The sequence below is a fragment of the Syngnathus scovelli genome, unplaced genomic scaffold (assembly GCF_024217435.2).
Source record: "Syngnathus scovelli strain Florida unplaced genomic scaffold, RoL_Ssco_1.2 HiC_scaffold_61, whole genome shotgun sequence".
NCBI classification, from domain to species: Eukaryota; Metazoa; Chordata; class Actinopteri; order Syngnathiformes; family Syngnathidae; genus Syngnathus; species Syngnathus scovelli.
The window spans coordinates 47,501-65,000 of NW_026061643.1; the positions used below are offsets into that span (position 1 = coordinate 47,501).

General features: G+C 67.2%; 2 non-coding genes across 2 annotated transcripts; both read left to right on the top strand.

The window, feature by feature from the left end:
- The first annotated feature begins 16,217 nt into the window (after window positions 1–16,217).
- LOC125971633 (5S ribosomal RNA) lies at window positions 16,218–16,336 on the top strand. Its single transcript, XR_007482479.1, has one exon. It is a non-coding gene; the product is annotated as a 5S ribosomal RNA (ribosomal RNA).
- A 637-nt stretch (window positions 16,337–16,973) lies between these two features.
- LOC125971639 (5S ribosomal RNA) lies at window positions 16,974–17,092 on the top strand. Its single transcript, XR_007482485.1, has one exon. It is a non-coding gene; the product is annotated as a 5S ribosomal RNA (ribosomal RNA).
- Window positions 17,093–17,500: the final 408 nt, after the last annotated feature.

Consider the following 17,500-nt stretch of genomic DNA (forward strand, 5'->3'; position numbering starts at 1 on the left):
CGGGCTATTTTCGGCCACTTGGCTCGTGCGCACGGCCTCCCGGATGTGCCGGGCGGGTGCGCGAGCTCGCTGGCCGCTGGAAGTCGAATGAGGCGCCGCGACCACCTCCGCGGTGCTTATAAACAGCCGATCCGCTCGGCGGGGTCTATTTTCGGCCACTTGGCTCGTGCGCACGGCCTCCCGGATGTGCCGGGCGGGTGCGCGAGCTCGCCGGCCGCTTGAAGTCGAATGAGGCGCCGCGACCACCTCCGCGGTGCTTATAAACAGCCGATCCGCTCGGCGGGGTCTATTTTCGGCCACTTGGCTCGTGCGCACGGCCTCCCGGATGTGCCGGGCGGGTGCGCGAGCTCGCCGCCCGCCGGAAGTCGAATGAGGCGCCGCGACCACCTCTGCGGTGTTTATAAACAGCCGATCCGCTCGGCGGGGGCTATTTTCGGCCACTTGGCTCGTGCGCTCGGCCTCCCGGATGTGCCGGGCGGGTGCGCGAGCTCGCCGGCCGCTGGAAGTCGAATGAGGCGCCGCGACCACCTCCGCGGTGCTTATAAACAGCCGATCCGCTCGGCGGGGGCTATTTTCGGCCACTTGGCTCGTGCGCACGGCCTCCCGGATGTGCCGGGCGGGTGCGCGAGCTCGCCGGCCGCTGGAAGTCGAATGAGGCGCCGCGACCACCTCCGCGGTGCTTATAAACAGCCGATCCGCTCGGCGGGGGCTATTTTCGGCCACTTGGCTCGTGCGCACGGCCTCCCGGATGTGCCGGGCGGGTGCGCGAGCTCGCCGGCCGCTGGAAGTCGAATGAGGCGCCGCGACCACCTCCGCGGTGCTTATAAACTGCCGATCCGCTCGGCGGGGGCTATTTTCGGCCACTTGGGTCGTGCGCACGGCCTCCCGGATGTGCCGGGCGGGTGCGCGAGCTCGCCGGCCGCTGGAAGTCGAATGAGGCGCCGCGACCACCTCCGCGGTGCTTATAAACAGCCGATCCGCTCGGCGGGGGCTATTTTCGGCCACTTGGCTCGTGCGCACGGCCTCCCGGATGTGCCGGGCGGGTGCGCGAGCTCGCCGGCCGCTGGAAGTCGAATGAGGCGCCGCGACCACCTCCGCGGTGCTTACAAACAGCCGATCCGCTCGGCGGGGGCTATTTTCGTCCACTTGGCTCGTGCGCACGGCCTCCCGGATATGCCGGGCGGGTGCGCGAGCTCGCCGGCCGCTGGAAGTCGAATGAGGCGCCGCGACCACCTCCGCGGTGCTTATAAACAGCCGATCCGATCGGCGGGGGCTATTTTCGGCCACTTGGCTCGTGCACACGGCCTCCCGGATGTGCCGGGCGGGTGCGCGAGCTCGCCGGCCGCTGGAAGTCGAATGAGGCGCCGCGACCACCTCCGCGGTGCTTACAAACAGCCGATCCGCTCGGCGGGGGCTATTTTCGTCCACTTGGCTCGTGCGCACGGCCTCCCGGATGTGCCGGGCGGGTGCGCGAGCTCGCCGGCCGCTGGAAGTCGAATGAGGCGCCGCGACCACCTCCGCGGTGCTTATAAAACGCCGATCCGCTCGGCGGGGGCTATTTTCGGCCACTTGGCTCGTGCGCACGGCCTCCCGGATGTGCCGGGCGGGTGCGCGAGCTCGCCGGCCGCTGGAAGTCGAATGAGGCGCCGCGACCACCTCCGCGGTGCTTATAAACAGCCGATCCGCTCGGCGGGGGCTATTTTCGGCCACTTGGCTCGTGCGCACGGCCTCCCGGATGTGCCGGGCGGGTGCGCGAGCTCGCCGGCCGCTGGAAGTCGAATGAGGCGCCGCGACCACCTCCGCGGTGCTTATAAACAGCCGATCCGCTCGGCGGGGGCTATTTTCGGCCACTTGGCTCGTGCGCACGGCCTCCCGGATGTGCCGGGCGGGTGCGCGAGCTCGCCGGCCGCTGGAAGTCGAATGAGGCGCCGCGACCACCTCCGCGGTGCTTATAAACAGCCGATCCGCTCGGCGGGGGCTATTTTCGGCCACTTGGCTCGTGCGCACGGCCTCCCGGATGTGCCGGGCGGGTGCGCGAGCTCGCCGGCCGCTGGAAGTCGAATGAGGCGCCGCGACCACCTCCGCGGTGCTTATAAACAGCCGATCCGCTCGGCGGGGGCTATTTTCGTCCACTTGGCTCGTGCGCACGGCCTCCAGGATGTGCCGGGCGGGTGCGCGAGCTCGCCGGCCGCTTGAAGTCGAATGAGGCGCCGCGACCACCTCCGCGGTGCTTATAAACAGCCGATCCGCTCGGCGGGGGCTATTTTCGGCCACTTGGCTCGTGCGCACGGCCTCCCGGATGTGCCGGGCGGGTGCGCGAGCTCGCCGGCCGCTGGAAGTCGAATGAGGCGCCGCAACCACCTCCGCGGTGCTTATAAACAGCCGATCCGCTCGGCGGGGGCTATTTTCGGCCACTTGGCTCGTGCGCACGGCCTCCCGGATGTGCCGGTCGGGTGCGCGGGCTCGCCGGCCGCTGGAAGTCGAATGAGGCGCCGCGACCACCTCCGCGGTGCTTATAAACAGCCGATCCGCTCGGCGGGGGCTATTTTCGGCCACTTGGCTCGTGCGCACGGCCTCCCGGATGTGCCGGGCGGGTGCGCGGGCTCGCCGGCCGCTGGAAGTCGAATGAGGCGCCGCGACCACCTCCGCGGTGCTTATAAACAGCCGATCCGCTCGGCGGGGGCTATTTTCGGCCACTTGGCTCGTGCGCACGGCCTCCCGGATGTGCCGGGCGGGTGCGCGAGCTCGCCGGCCGCTGGAAGTCGAATGAGGCGCCGCGACCACCTCCGCGGTGCTTATAAACAGCCGATCCGCTCGGCGCGGGCTATTTTCGGCCACTTGGCTCGTGCGCACGGCCTCCCGGATGTGCCGGGCGGGTGCGCGAGCTCGCCGGCCGCTGGAAGTCGAATGAGGCGCCGCGACCACCTCCGCGGTGCTTATAAACAGCCGATCCGCTCGGCGGGGGCTATTTTCGGCCACTTGGCTCGTGCGCACGGCCTCCCGGATGTGCCGGGCGGGTGCGCGAGCTCGCCGGCCGCTGGAAGTCGAATGAGGCGCCGCGACCACCTCCGCGGTGCTTATAAACAGCCGATCCGCTCGGCGGGGGCTATTTTCGGCCACTTGGCTCGTGCGCACGGCCTCCCGGATGTGCCGGGCGGGTGCACGAGCTCGCCGGCCGCTGGAAGTCGAATGAGGCGCCGCGACCACCTCCGCGGTGCTTATAAACAGCCGATCCGCTCGGCGGGGGCTATTTTCGGCCACTTGGCTCGTGCGCACAGCCTCCCGGATGTGCCGGGCGGGTGCGCGAGCTCGCCGGCCGCTGGAAGTCGAATGAGGCGCCGCGACCACCTCCGCGGTGCTTATAAACAGCCGATCCGCTCGGCGGGGGCTATTTTCGGCCACTTGGCTCGTGCGCACGGCCTCCCGGATGTGCCGGGCGGGTGCGCGAGCTCGCCGGCCGCTTGAAGTCGAATGAGGCGCCGCGACCACCTCCGCGGTGCTTATAAACAGCCGATCCGCTCGGCGGGGGCTATTTTCGGCCACTTGGCTCGTGCGCACGGCCTCCCGGATGTGCCGGGCGGGTGCGCGAGCTCGCCGGCCGCTGGAAGTCGAATGAGGCGCCGCGACCACCTCCGCGGTGCTTATAAACTGCCGATCCGCTCGGCGGGGGCTATTTTCGGCCACTTGGCTCGTGCGCACGGCCTCCCGGATGTGCCGGGCGGGTGCGCGAGCTCGCCGGCCGCTGGAAGTCGAATGAGGCGCCGCGACCACCTCCGCGGTGCTTATAAACAGCCGATCCGCTCGGCGGGGGCTATTTTCGGCCACTTGGCTCGTGCGCACGGCCTCCCGGATGTGCCGGGCGGGTGCGCGAGCTCGCCGGCCGCTGGAAGTCGAATGAGGCGCCGCGACCACCTCCGCGGTGCTTACAAACAGCCGATCCGCTCGGCGGGGGCTATTTTCGGCCACTTGGCTCGTGCGCACGGCCTCCCGGATGTGCCGGTCGGGTGCGCGGGCTCGCCGGCCGCTGGAAGTCGAATGAGGCGCCGCGACCACCTCCGCGGTGCTTATAAACAGCCGATCCGATCGGCGGGGGCTATTTTCGGCCACTTGGCTCGTGCGCACGGCCTCCCGGATGTGCCGGGCGGGTGCGCGGGCTCGCCGGCCGCTGGAAGTCGAATGAGGCGCCGCGACCACCTCCGCGGTGCTTATAAACAGCCGATCCGCTCGGCGGGGGCTATTTTCGGCCACTTGGCTCGTGCGCACGGCCTCCCGGATGTGCCGGGCGGGTGCGCGAGCTCGCCGGCCGCTGGAAGTCGAATGAGGCGCCGCGACCACCTCCGCGGTGCTTATAAACAGCCGATCCGCTCGGCGCGGGCTATTTTCGGCCACTTGGCTCGTGCGCACGGCCTCCCGGATGTGCCGGGCGGGTGCGCGAGCTCGCCGGCCGCTGGAAGTCGAATGAGGCGCCGCGACCACCTCCGCGGTGCTTATAAACAGCCGATCCGCTCGGCGGGGGCTATTTTCGGCCACTTGGCTCGTGCGCACGGCCTCCCGGATGTGCCGGGCGGGTGCGCGAGCTCGCCGGCCGCTGGAAGTCGAATGAGGCGCCGCGACCACCTCCGCGGTGCTTATAAACAGCCGATCCGCTCGGCGGGGGCTATTTTCGGCCACTTGGCTCGTGCGCACGGCCTCCCGGATGTGCCGGGCGGGTGCACGAGCTCGCCGGCCGCTGGAAGTCGAATGAGGCGCCGCGACCACCTCCGCGGTGCTTATAAACAGCCGATCCGCTCGGCGGGGGCTATTTTCGGCCACTTGGCTCGTGCGCACAGCCTCCCGGATGTGCCGGGCGGGTGCGCGAGCTCGCCGGCCGCTGGAAGTCGAATGAGGCGCCGCGACCACCTCCGCGGTGCTTATAAACAGCCGATCCGCTCGGCGGGGGCTATTTTCGGCCACTTGGCTCGTGCGCACGGCCTCCCGGATGTGCCGGGCGGGTGCGCGAGCTCGCCGGCCGCTTGAAGTCGAATGAGGCGCCGCGACCACCTCCGCGGTGCTTATAAACAGCCGATCCGCTCGGCGGGGGCTATTTTCGGCCACTTGGCTCGTGCGCACGGCCTCCCGGATGTGCCGGGCGGGTGCGCGAGCTCGCCGGCCGCTGGAAGTCGAATGAGGCGCCGCGACCACCTCCGCGGTGCTTATAAACTGCCGATCCGCTCGGCGGGGGCTATTTTCGGCCACTTGGCTCGTGCGCACGGCCTCCCGGATGTGCCGGGCGGGTGCGCGAGCTCGCCGGCCGCTGGAAGTCGAATGAGGCGCCGCGACCACCTCCGCGGTGCTTATAAACAGCCGATCCGCTCGGCGGGGGCTATTTTCGGCCACTTGGCTCGTGCGCACGGCCTCCCGGATGTGCCGGGCGGGTGCGCGAGCTCGCCGGCCGCTGGAAGTCGAATGAGGCGCCGCGACCACCTCCGCGGTGCTTACAAACAGCCGATCCGCTCGGCGGGGGCTATTTTCGTCCACTTGGCTCGTGCGCACGGCCTCCCGGATATGCCGGGCGGGTGCGCGAGCTCGCCGGCCGCTGGAAGTCGAATGAGGCGCCGCGACCACCTCCGCGGTGCTTATAAACAGCCGATCCGATCGGCGGGGGCTATTTTCGGCCACTTGGCTCGTGCGCACGGCCTCCCGGATGTGCCGGGCGGGTGCGCGAGCTCGCCGGCCGCTGGAAGTCGAATGAGGCGCCGCGACCACCTCCGCGGTGCTTACAAACAGCCGATAGGCTCGGCGGGGGCTATTTTCGTCCACTTGGCTCGTGCGCACGGCCTCCCGGATGTGCCGGGCGGGTGCGCGAGCTCGCCGGCCGCTGGAAGTCGAATGAGGCGCCGCGACCACCTCCGCGGTGCTTATAAACAGCCGATCCGCTCGGCGGGGGCTATTTTCGGCCACTTGGCTCGTGCGCACGGCCTCCCGGATGTGCCGGGCGGGTGCGCGAGCTCGCCGGCCGCTGGAAGTCGAATGAGGCGCCGCGGCCACCTCCGCGGTGCTTATAAACAGCCGATCCGCTCGGCGGGGGCTATTTTCGGCCACTTGGCTCGTGCGCACGGCCTCCCGGATGTGCCGGGCGGGTGCGCGGGCTCGCCTGCCGCTGGAAGTCGAATGAGGCGCCGCGACCACCTCCGCGGTGCTTATAAACAGCCGATCCGCTCGGCGGGGGCTATTTTCGGCCACTTGGCTCGTGCGCACGGCCTCCCGGATGTGCCGGGCGGGTGCGCGAGCTCGCCGGCCGCTGGAAGTCGAATGAGGCGCCGCAACCACCCCCGCGGTGCTTATAAACAGCCGATCCGCTCGGCGGGGGCTATTTTCGGCCACTTGGCTCGTGCGCACGGCCTCCCGGATGTGCCAGGCGGGTGCGCGGGCTCGCCGGCCGCTGGAAGTCGAATGAGGCGCCGCGACCACCTCCGCGGTGCTTATAAACAGCCGATCCGCTCGGCGGGGGCTATTTTCGGCCACTTGGCTCGTGCGCACGGCCTCCCGGATGTGCCGGGCGGGTGCGCGAGCTCGCCGGCCGCTTGAAGTCGAATGAGGCGCCGCGACCACCTCCGCGGTGCTTATAAACAGCCGATCCGCTCGGCGGGGGCTATTTTCGGCCACTTGGCTCGTGCGCACGGCCTCCCGGATGTGCCGGGCGGGTGCGCGGGCTCGCCTGCCGCTGGAAGTCGAATGAGGCGCCGCGACCACCTCCGCGGTGCTTATAAACAGCCGATCCGCTCGGCGGGGGCTATTTTCGGCCACTTGGCTCGTGCGCACGGCCTCCCGGATGTGCCGGGCGGGTGCGCGAGCTCGCCGGCCGCTGGAAGTCGAATGAGGCGCCGCAACCACCCCCGCGGTGCTTATAAACAGCCGATCCGCTCGGCGGGGGCTATTTTCGGCCACTTGGCTCGTGCGCACGGCCTCCCGGATGTGCCAGGCGGGTGCGCGGGCTCGCCGGCCGCTGGAAGTCGAATGAGGCGCCGCGACCACCTCCGCGGTGCTTATAAACAGCCGATCCGCTCGGCGGGGGCTATTTTCGGCCACTTGGCTCGTGCGCACGGCCTCCCGGATGTGCCGGGCGGGTGCGCGAGCTCGCCGGCCGCTTGAAGTCGAATGAGGCGCCGCGACCACCTCCGCGGTGCTTATAAACAGCCGATCCGCTCGGCGGGGGCTATTTTCGGCCACTTGGCTCGTGCGCACGGCCTCCCGGATGTGCCGGGCGGGTGCGCGAGCTCGCCGGCCGCTGGAAGTCGAATGAGGCGCCGCGACCACCTCCGCGGTGCTTATAAACAGCCGATCCGCTCGGCGGGGGCTATTTTCGGCCACTTGGCTCGTGCGCACGGCCTCCCGGATGTGCCGGGCGGGTGCGCGAGCTCGCCGGCCGCTGGAAGTCGAATGAGGCGCCGCGACCACCTCCGCGGTGCTTATAAACAGCCGATCCGCTCGGCGGGGGCTATTTTCGGCCACTTGGCTCGTGCGCACAGCCTCCCGGATGTGCCGGGCGGGTGCGCGAGCTCGCCGGCCGCTGGAAGTCGAATGAGGCGCCGCGACCACCTCCGCGGTGCTTATAAACAGCCGATCCGCTCGGCGGGGGCTATTTTCGGCCACTTGGCTCGTGCGCACGGCCTCCCGGATGTGCCGGGCGGGTGCGCGAGCTCGCCGGCCGCTTGAAGTCGAATGAGGCGCCGCGACCACCTCCGCGGTGCTTATAAACAGCCGATCCGCTCGGCGGGGGCTATTTTCGGCCACTTGGCTCGTGCGCACGGCCTCCCGGATGTGCCGGGCGGGTGCGCGAGCTCGCCGGCCGCTGGAAGTCGAATGAGGCGCCGCGACCACCTCCGCGGTGCTTATAAACAGCCGATCCGCTCGGCGGGGGCTATTTTCGGCCACTTGGCTCGTGCGCACGGCCTCCCGGATGTGCCGGGCGGGTGCGCGAGCTCGCCGGCCGCTGGAAGTCGAATGAGGCGCCGCGACCACCTCCGCGGTGCTTATAAACAGCCGATCCGCTCGGCGGGGGCTATTTTCGGCCACTTGGCTCGTGCGCACGGCCTCCCGGATGTGCCGGGCGGGTGCGCGAGCTCGCCGGCCGCTGGAAGTCGAATGAGGCGCCGCGACCACCTCCGCGGTGCTTATAAACAGCCGATCCGATCGGCGGGGGCTATTTTCGGCCACTTGGCTCGTGCACACGGCCTCCCGGATGTGCCGGGCGGGTGCGCGAGCTCGCCGGCCGCTGGAAGTCGAATGAGGCGCCGCGACCACCTCCGCGGTGCTTACAAACAGCCGATCCGCTCGGCGGGGGCTATTTTCGTCCACTTGGCTCGTGCGCACGGCCTCCCGGATGTGCCGGGCGGGTGCGCGAGCTCGCCGGCCGCTGGAAGTCGAATGAGGCGCCGCGACCACCTCCGCGGTGCTTATAAACAGCCGATCCGCTCGGCGGGGGCTATTTTCGGCCACTTGGCTCGTGCGCACGGCCTCCCGGATGTGCCGGGCGGGTGCGCGAGCTCGCCGGCCGCTGGAAGTCGAATGAGGCGCCGCGACCACCTCCGCGGTGCTTATAAACAGCCGATCCGCTCGGCGGGGGCTATTTTCGGCCACTTGGCTCGTGCGCACGGCCTCCCGGATGTGCCGGGTGGGTGCGCGAGCTCGCCGGCCGCTGGAAGTCGAATGAGGCGCCGCGACCACCTCCGCGGTGCTTATAAACAGCCGATCCGCTCGGCGGGGGCTATTTTCGGCCACTTGGCTCGTGCGCACGGCCTCCCGGATGTGCCGGGCGGGTGCGCGAGCTCGCCGGCCGCTGGAAGTCGAATGAGGCGCCGCGACCACCTCCGCGGTGCTTATAAACAGCCGATCCGCTCGGCGGGGGCTATTTTCGGCCACTTGGCTCGTGCACACGGCCTCCCGGATGTGCCGGGCGGGTGCGCGAGCTCGCCGGCCGCTGGAAGTCGAATGAGGCGCCGCGACCACCTCCGCGGTGCTTATAAACAGCCGATCCGCTCGGCGGGGGCTATTTTCGGCCACTTGGCTCGTGCGCACAGCCTCCCGGATGTGCCGGGCGGGTGCGCGAGCTCGCCGGCCGCTGGAAGTCGAATGAGGCGCCGCGACCACCTCCGCGGTGCTTATAAACAGCCGATCCGCTCGGCGGGGGCTATTTTCGGCCACTTGGCTCGTGCGCACGGCCTCCCGGATGTGCCGGGCGGGTGCGCGAGCTCGCCGGCCGCTTGAAGTCGAATGAGGCGCCGCGACCACCTCCGCGGTGCTTATAAACAGCCGATCCGCTCGGCGGGGGCTATTTTCGGCCACTTGGCTCGTGCGCACGGCCTCCCGGATGTGCCGGGCGGGTGCGCGAGCTCGCCGGCCGCTGGAAGTCGAATGAGGCGCCGCGACCACCTCCGCGGTGCTTATAAACTGCCGATCCGCTCGGCGGGGGCTATTTTCGGCCACTTGGCTCGTGCGCACGGCCTCCCGGATGTGCCGGGCGGGTGCGCGAGCTCGCCGGCCGCTGGAAGTCGAATGAGGCGCCGCGACCACCTCCGCGGTGCTTATAAACAGCCGATCCGCTCGGCGGGGGCTATTTTCGGCCACTTGGCTCGTGCGCACGGCCTCCCGGATGTGCCGGGCGGGTGCGCGAGCTCGCCGGCCGCTGGAAGTCGAATGAGGCGCCGCGACCACCTCCGCGGTGCTTACAAACAGCCGATCCGCTCGGCGGGGGCTATTTTCGTCCACTTGGCTCGTGCGCACGGCCTCCCGGATATGCCGGGCGGGTGCGCGAGCTCGCCGGCCGCTGGAAGTCGAATGAGGCGCCGCGACCACCTCCGCGGTGCTTATAAACAGCCGATCCGATCGGCGGGGGCTATTTTCGGCCACTTGGCTCGTGCGCACGGCCTCCCGGATGTGCCGGGCGGGTGCGCGAGCTCGCCGGCCGCTGGAAGTCGAATGAGGCGCCGCGACCACCTCCGCGGTGCTTACAAACAGCCGATCCGCTCGGCGGGGGCTATTTTCGTCCACTTGGCTCGTGCGCACGGCCTCCCGGATGTGCCGGGCGGGTGCGCGAGCTCGCCGGCTGCTGGAAGTCGAATGAGGCGCCGCGACCACCTCCGCGGTGCTTATAAACAGCCGATCCGCTCGGCGGGGGCTATTTTCGGCCACTTGGCTCGTGCGCACGGCCTCCCGGATGTGCCGGGCGGGTGCGCGAGCTCGCCGGCCGCTGGAAGTCGAGTGAGGCGCCGCGGCCACCTCCGCGGTGCTTATAAACAGCCGATCCGCTCGGCGGGGGCTATTTTCGGCCACTTGGCTCGTGCGCACGGCCTCCCGGATGTGCCGGGCGGGTGCGCGGGCTCGCCTGCCGCTGGAAGTCGAATGAGGCGCCGCGACCACCTCCGCGGTGCTTATAAACAGCCGATCCGCTCGGCGGGGGCTATTTTCGGCCACTTGGCTCGTGCGCACGGCCTCCCGGATGTGCCGGGCGGGTGCGCGAGCTCGCCGGCCGCTGGAAGTCGAATGAGGCGCCGCAACCACCCCCGCGGTGCTTATAAACAGCCGATCCGCTCGGCGGGGGCTATTTTCGGCCACTTGGCTCGTGCGCACGGCCTCCCGGATGTGCCAGGCGGGTGCGCGGGCTCGCCGGCCGCTTGAAGTCGAATGAGGCGCCGCGACCACCTCCGCGGTGCTTATAAACAGCCGATCCGCTCGGCGGGGGCTATTTTCGTCCACTTGGCTCGTGCGCACGGCCTCCCGGATGTGCCGGGCGGGTGCGCGAGCTCGCCGGCCGCTGGAAGTCGAATGAGGCGCCGCGACCACCTCCGCGGTGCTTATAAACAGCCGATCCGCTCGGCGGGGGCTATTTTCGGCCACTTGGCTCGTGCGCACGGCCTCCCGGATGTGCCGGGCGGGTGCGCGAGCTCGCCGGCCGCTGGAAGTCGAATGAGGCGCCGGGGCCACCTCCGCGGTGCTTATAAACAGCCGATCCGCTCGGCGGGGGCTATTTTCGGCCACTTGGCTCGTGCGCACGGCCTCCCGGATGTGCCGGGCGGGTGCGCGGGCTCGCCGGCCGCTGGAAGTCGAATGAGGCGCCGCGACCACCTCCGCGGTGCTTATAAACAGCCGATCCGCTCGGCGGGGCTATTTTCGGCCACTTGGCTCGTGCGCACGGCCTCCCGGATGTGCCGGGCGGGTGCGCGAGCTCGCCGGCCGCTGGAAGTCGAATGAGGCGCCGCGACCACCTCCGCGGTGCTTATAAACAGCCGATCCGCTCGGCGGGGGCTATTTTCGGCCACTTGGCTCGTGCGCACGGCCTTCCGGATGTGCCGGGCGGGTGCGCGAGCTCGCCGGCCGCTGGAAGTCGAATGAGGCGCCGCGACCACCTCCGCGGTGCTTATAAACAGCCGATCCGCTCGGCGGGGGCTATTTTCGTCCACTTGGCTCGTGCGCACGGCCTCCCGGATGTGCCGGGCGGGTGCGCGAGCTCGCCGGCCGCTGGAAGTCGAATGAGGCGCCGCGACCACCTCCGCGGTGCTTATAAACAGCCGATCCGCTCGGCGGGGGCTATTTTCGGCCACTTGGCTCGTGCGCACGGCCTCCCGGATGTGCCGGGCGGGTGCGCGAGCTCGCCGGCCGCTGGAAGTCGAATGAGGCGCCGGGGCCACCTCCGCGGTGCTTATAAACAGCCGATCCGCTCGGCGGGGGCTATTTTCGGCCACTTGGCTCGTGCGCACGGCCTCCCGGATGTGCCGGGCGGGTGCGCGGGCTCGCCGGCCGCTGGAAGTCGAATGAGGCGCCGCGACCACCTCCGCGGTGCTTATAAACAGCCGATCCGCTCGGCGGGGCTATTTTCGGCCACTTGGCTCGTGCGCACGGCCTCCCGGATGTGCCGGGCGGGTGCGCGAGCTCGCCGGCCGCTGGAAGTCGAATGAGGCGCCGCGACCACCTCCGCGGTGCTTATAAACAGCCGATCCGCTCGGCGGGGGCTATTTTCGGCCACTTGGCTCGTGCGCACGGCCTCCCGGATGTGCCGGGCGGGTGCGCGAGCTCGCCGGCCGCTGGAAGTCGAATGAGGCGCCGCGACCACCTCCGCGGTGCTTACAAACAGCCGATCCGCTCGGCGGGGGCTATTTTCGTCCACTTGGCTCGTGCGCACGGCCTCCCGGATGTGCCGGGCGGGTGCGCGAGCTCGCCGGCCGCTGGAAGTCGAATGAGGCGCCGCGACCACCTCCGCGGTGCTTATAAACAGCCGATCCGCTCGGCGGGGGCTATTTTCGGCCACTTGGCTCGTGCGCACGGCCTCCCGGATGTGCCGGGCGGGTGCGCGAGCTCGCCGGCCGCTGGAAGTCGAATGAGGCGCCGCGGCCACCTCCGCGGTGCTTATAAACAGCCGATCCGCTCGGCGGGGGCTATTTTCGGCCACTTGGCTCGTGCGCACGGCCTCCCGGATGTGCCGGGCGGGTGCGCGGGCTCGCCTGCCGCTGGAAGTCGAATGAGGCGCCGCGACCACCTCCGCGGTGCTTATAAACAGCCGATCCGCTCGGCGGGGGCTATTTTCGGCCACTTGGCTCGTGCGCACGGCCTCCCGGATGTGCCGGGCGGGTGCGCGAGCTCGCCGGCCGCTGGAAGTCCAATGAGGCGCCGCAACCACCCCCGCGGTGCTTATAAACAGCCGATCCGCTCGGCGGGGGCTATTTTCGGCCACTTGGCTCGTGCGCACGGCCTCCCGGATGTGCCAGGCGGGTGCGCGGGCTCGCCGGCCGCTGGAAGTCGAATGAGGCGCCGCGACCACCTCCGCGGTGCTTATAAACAGCCGATCCGCTCGGCGGGGGCTATTTTCGGCCACTTGGCTCGTGCGCACGGCCTCCCGGATGTGCCGGGCGGGTGCGCGAGCTCGCCGGCCGCTTGAAGTCGAATGAGGCGCCGCGACCACCTCCGCGGTGCTTATAAACAGCCGATCCGCTCGGCGGGGGCTATTTTCGGCCACTTGGCTCGTGCGCACGGCCTCCCGGATGTGCCGGGCGGGTGCGCGAGCTCGCTGGCCGCTGGAAGTCGAATGAGGCGCCGCGACCACCTCCGCGGTGCTTATAAACAGCCGATCCGCTCGGCGGGGGCTATTTTCGGCCACTTGGCTCGTGCGCACGGCCTCCCGGATGTGCCGGGCGGGTGCGCGAGCTCGCCGGCCGCTTGAAGTCGAATGAGGCGCCGCGACCACCTCCGCGGTGCTTATAAACAGCCGATCCGCTCGGCGGGGGCTATTTTCGGCCACTTGGCTCGTGCGCACGGCCTCCCGGATGTGCCGGGCGGGTGCGCGAGCTCGCCGGCCGCTGGAAGTCGAATGAGGCGCCGCGACCACCTCCGCGGTGCTTATAAACAGCCGATCCGCTCGGCGGGGGCTATTTTCGGCCACTTGGCTCGTGCGCACGGCCTCCCGGATGTGCCGGGCGGGTGCGCGAGCTCGCCGGCCGCTGGAAGTCGAATGAGGCGCCGCGACCACCTCCGCGGTGCTTATAAACAGCCGATCCGCTCGGCGGGGGCTATTTTCGTCCACTTGGCTCGTGCGCACGGCCTCCCGGATGTGCCGGGCGGGTGCGCGAGCTCGCCGGCCGCTGGAAGTCGAATGAGGCGCCGCGACCACCTCCGCGGTGCTTATAAACAGCCGATCCGCTCGGCGGGGGCTATTTTCGGCCACTTGGCTCGTGCGCACGGCCTCCCGGATGTGCCGGGCGGGTGCGCGAGCTCGCCGGCCGCTGGAAGTCGAATGAGGCGCCGCGACCACCTCCGCGGTGCTTATAAACAGCCGATCCGCTCGGCGGGGGCTATTTTCGGCCACTTGGCTCGTGCGCACGGCCTCCCGGATGTGCCGGGCGGGTGCGCGGGCTCGCCGGCCGCTGGAAGTCGAATGAGGCGCCGCGACCACCTCCGCGGTGCTTATAAACAGCCGATCCGCTCGGCGGGGCTATTTTCGGCCACTTGGCTCGTGCGCACGGCCTCCCGGATGTGCCGGGCGGGTGCGCGAGCTCGCCGGCCGCTGGAAGTCGAATGAGGCGCCGCGACCACCTCCGCGGTGCTTATAATCAGCCGATCCGCTCGGCGCCGGCTATTTTCGGCCACTTGGCTCGTGCGCACGGCCTCCCGGATGTGCCGGGCGGGTGCGCGAGCTCGCCGGCCGCTGGAAGTCGAATGAGGCGCCGCGACCACCTCCGCGGTGCTTATAAACAGCCGATCCGCTCGGCGGGGGCTATTTTCGGCCACTTGGCTCGTGCGCACGGCCTCCCGGATGTGCCGGGCGGGTGCGCGAGCTCGCCGGCCGCTGGAAGTCGAATGAGGCGCCGCGACCACCTCCGCGGTGCTTATAAACAGCCGATCCGCTCGGCGGGGGCTATTTTCGGCCACTTGGCTCGTGCGCACGGCCTCCCGGATGTGCCGGGCGGGTGCGCGGGCTCGCCGGCCGCTGGAAGTCGAATGAGGCGCCGCGACCACCTCCGCGGTGCTTATAAACAGCCGATCCGCTCGGCGGGGCTATTTTCGTCCACTTGGCTCGTGCGCACGGCCTCTCGGATGTGCCGGGCGGGTGCGCGAGCTCGCCGGCCGCTGGAAGTCGAATGAGGCGCCGCGACCACCTCCGCGGTGCTTATAAACAGCCGATCCGCTCGGCGGGGGCTATTTTCTGCCACTTGGCTCGTGCGCACGGCCTCCCGGATGTGCCGGGCGGGTGCGCGAGCTCGCCGGCCGCTGGAAGTCGAATGAGGCGCCGCGACCACCTCCGCGGTGCTTATAAACAGCCGATCCGCTCGGCGGGGGCTATTTTTGGCCACTTGATTCGTGCGCACGGCCTCCCGGATGTGCCGGGCGGGTGCGCGAGCTCGCCGGCCGCTGGAAGTCGAATGAGGCGCCGCGACCACCTCCGCGGTGCTTACAAACAGCCGATCCGCTCGGCGGGGGCTATTTTCGTCCACTTGGCTCGTGCGCACGGCCTCCCGGATGTGCCGGGCGGGTGCGCGGGCTCGCCGGCCGCTGGAAGTCGAATGAGGCGCAGCGACCACCTCCGCGGTGCTTATAAACAGCCGATCCGCTCGGCGGGGCTACTTTCGGCCACTTGGCTCGTGCGCACGGCCTCCCGGATGTGCCGGGCGGGTGCGCGAGCTCGCCGGCCGCTGGAAGTCGAATGAGGCGCCGCGACCACCTCCGCGGTGCTTATAAACAGCCGATCCGCTCGGCGGGGGCTATTTTCGGCCACTTGGCTCGTGCGCACGGCCTCCCGGATGTGCCGGGCGGGTGCGCGAGCTCGCCGGCCGCTGGAAGTCGAATGAGGCCCCGCGACCACCTCCGCGGTGCTTATAAACAGCCGATCCGCTCGGCGGGGGCTATTTTCGGCCACTTGGCTCGTGCGCACGGCCTCCCGGATGTGCCGGGCGGGTGCGCGAGCTCGCCGGCCGCTGGAAGTCGAATGAGGCGCCGCGACCACCTCCGCGGTGCTTATAAACAGCCGATCCGCTCGGCGGGGGCTATTTTCGGCCACTTGGCTCGTGCGCACGGCCTCCCGGATGTGCCGGGCGGGTGCGCGAGCTCGCCGGCCGCTGGAAGTCCAATGAGGCGCCGCGATCTCCTCCGCGGTGCTTATAAAGTGCCGATCCGCTCGGCTTGGAGCTATTTCCGGCCTCCCGTTGGTGCCGGGCGGCGTGCGCGAGCTCGCCGGCCGCGATCTCCTCCGCGGTGCTTATAAACAGCAGCATGCGCACGGCCTCCCAGAATTTGAACACATTTCGTCAATAAATTTCGCATATTGAATTTTGAAGTTTAATATAATGCAACAATTGAGCTCGACTTATACAAAGGATATATCATAAAATCGTAAATTTCCGTCGAATTTTAGGGGGTCGACTTATACACCGAGTCGACCTGTACACCGGCAAATACGGTAAATACGATTAAATAAAATGATACGACTGGCATAAAAACAAATATAAACCACATAAAAATAAAAGTCACCATTACGTTGAATTATTGGGAGCACCGAGCTTGTTTCTCAGAAACGAGCCGGTCCCATCCAGGCGTAATCGGAGACAATGAAACCCGAAGTGGTTAAGGTTTGTCTTTTAATGCAGGATGCTTGGTCTCCATGTGCCGAAGCAGTTTTGAAGGCTTCATTGGCTCGCTCGCTAGTTTCAGGGGCGATTGTGTCTATAAAATGCAAAATGTTGGGTCACCTCACGGCTTACGGCCATACTACCCTGAGAACGCCCGATCTCGTCCGATCTCGGAAGCTAAGCAGGGTCGGGCCTGGTTAGTACTTGGATGGGAGACCGCCTGGGAATACCAGGTGCTGTAAGCTTTTTCGTTTTCTTATGTGCACTTCAATCGTTTAAGAAGCTATTTTTTACAACACCCATCACGAATGGCATCCGGAAACAGCAAGCCTAATTTAAACTCCGACATTGAAACTATAACACGAGTTTGAAAGCTATATTATGTGGTGACATCCACAGCATTGTAGTTAAATTTTTTACCGCTAGAGAGCAGACTATGTACAGTGAGCATGGCTCCCTGTGAACTCAAAGCAGCAGGCTTGACTTGTAAAAGAACCCAACACAACACTTCCATGAAGTGTTTTTAAACTTTTCAAGGCATTTATTTTGATTCAGCAAAATGCAGGTCGCAACGGCAAATTCGTGCTACCGCATAAAAAGCTGTCAATAACTTTTCATGATAGCCATGTTTCCAGAAAACACCAAAAGCCTTGGAAGAAAGACTGTTTCGGCCCTGGTTGTAAAAAAAAACAAAAAAAAAAAACAAAAGTGAAGGGTGACCGTCCGGGAATACCAGGTGCTGAAAGCCTTTTTTTTTTTTTTTTTTTTCCCACGTCAATTGTGAAAGGAAACTTTTACCACAGCCATCAAGTCCCGCCGCTGCTTGGCATGGTTTCAGGGGCGATTGTGTCTATAAAATGAAAAATTCTGAGCGGTCTCACGGCTTACGGCCATACTACCCTGAGAGCGCCCGATCTCGTCCGATCTCGGAGGCTAAGCAGGGTCGGGCCTGGTTAGTACTTGGATGGGAGACCGCCTGGGAATACCAGTTACCGTAAGCTTTTTTTTTTTTTTTTTTTTCTTATGTGCACTTCAATCGTTTAAGCCAAGAACTTTTTACAGCACCCATCAAGAATGGCATTCGGAAACTGCAAGCCTAGTTTGAACTCCGACACTGAAACTACAACACGAGTTTAAAACCTACATTGTGTGGCGACAGCCATAGCATTGCAGTTCACGTTTTTACCGCTAGAGGACAGACTATGTACAGTGAATAAAGAGCATGGCTCCCTGTGAACTCAAAGCAGCAGTCTTTACTTGTAAAAGATCCCAGCACAACACATTGTGCTTCCATGTAGTGTTTTTACCTTTTTCATGACATTTATTTTGATACAGCCGAATGCAGGTTTTGTGCACTTCACTTTTCCGTTGGGCATTCGCGTAGAACCCTATTCCAGTTACGGCCAGAT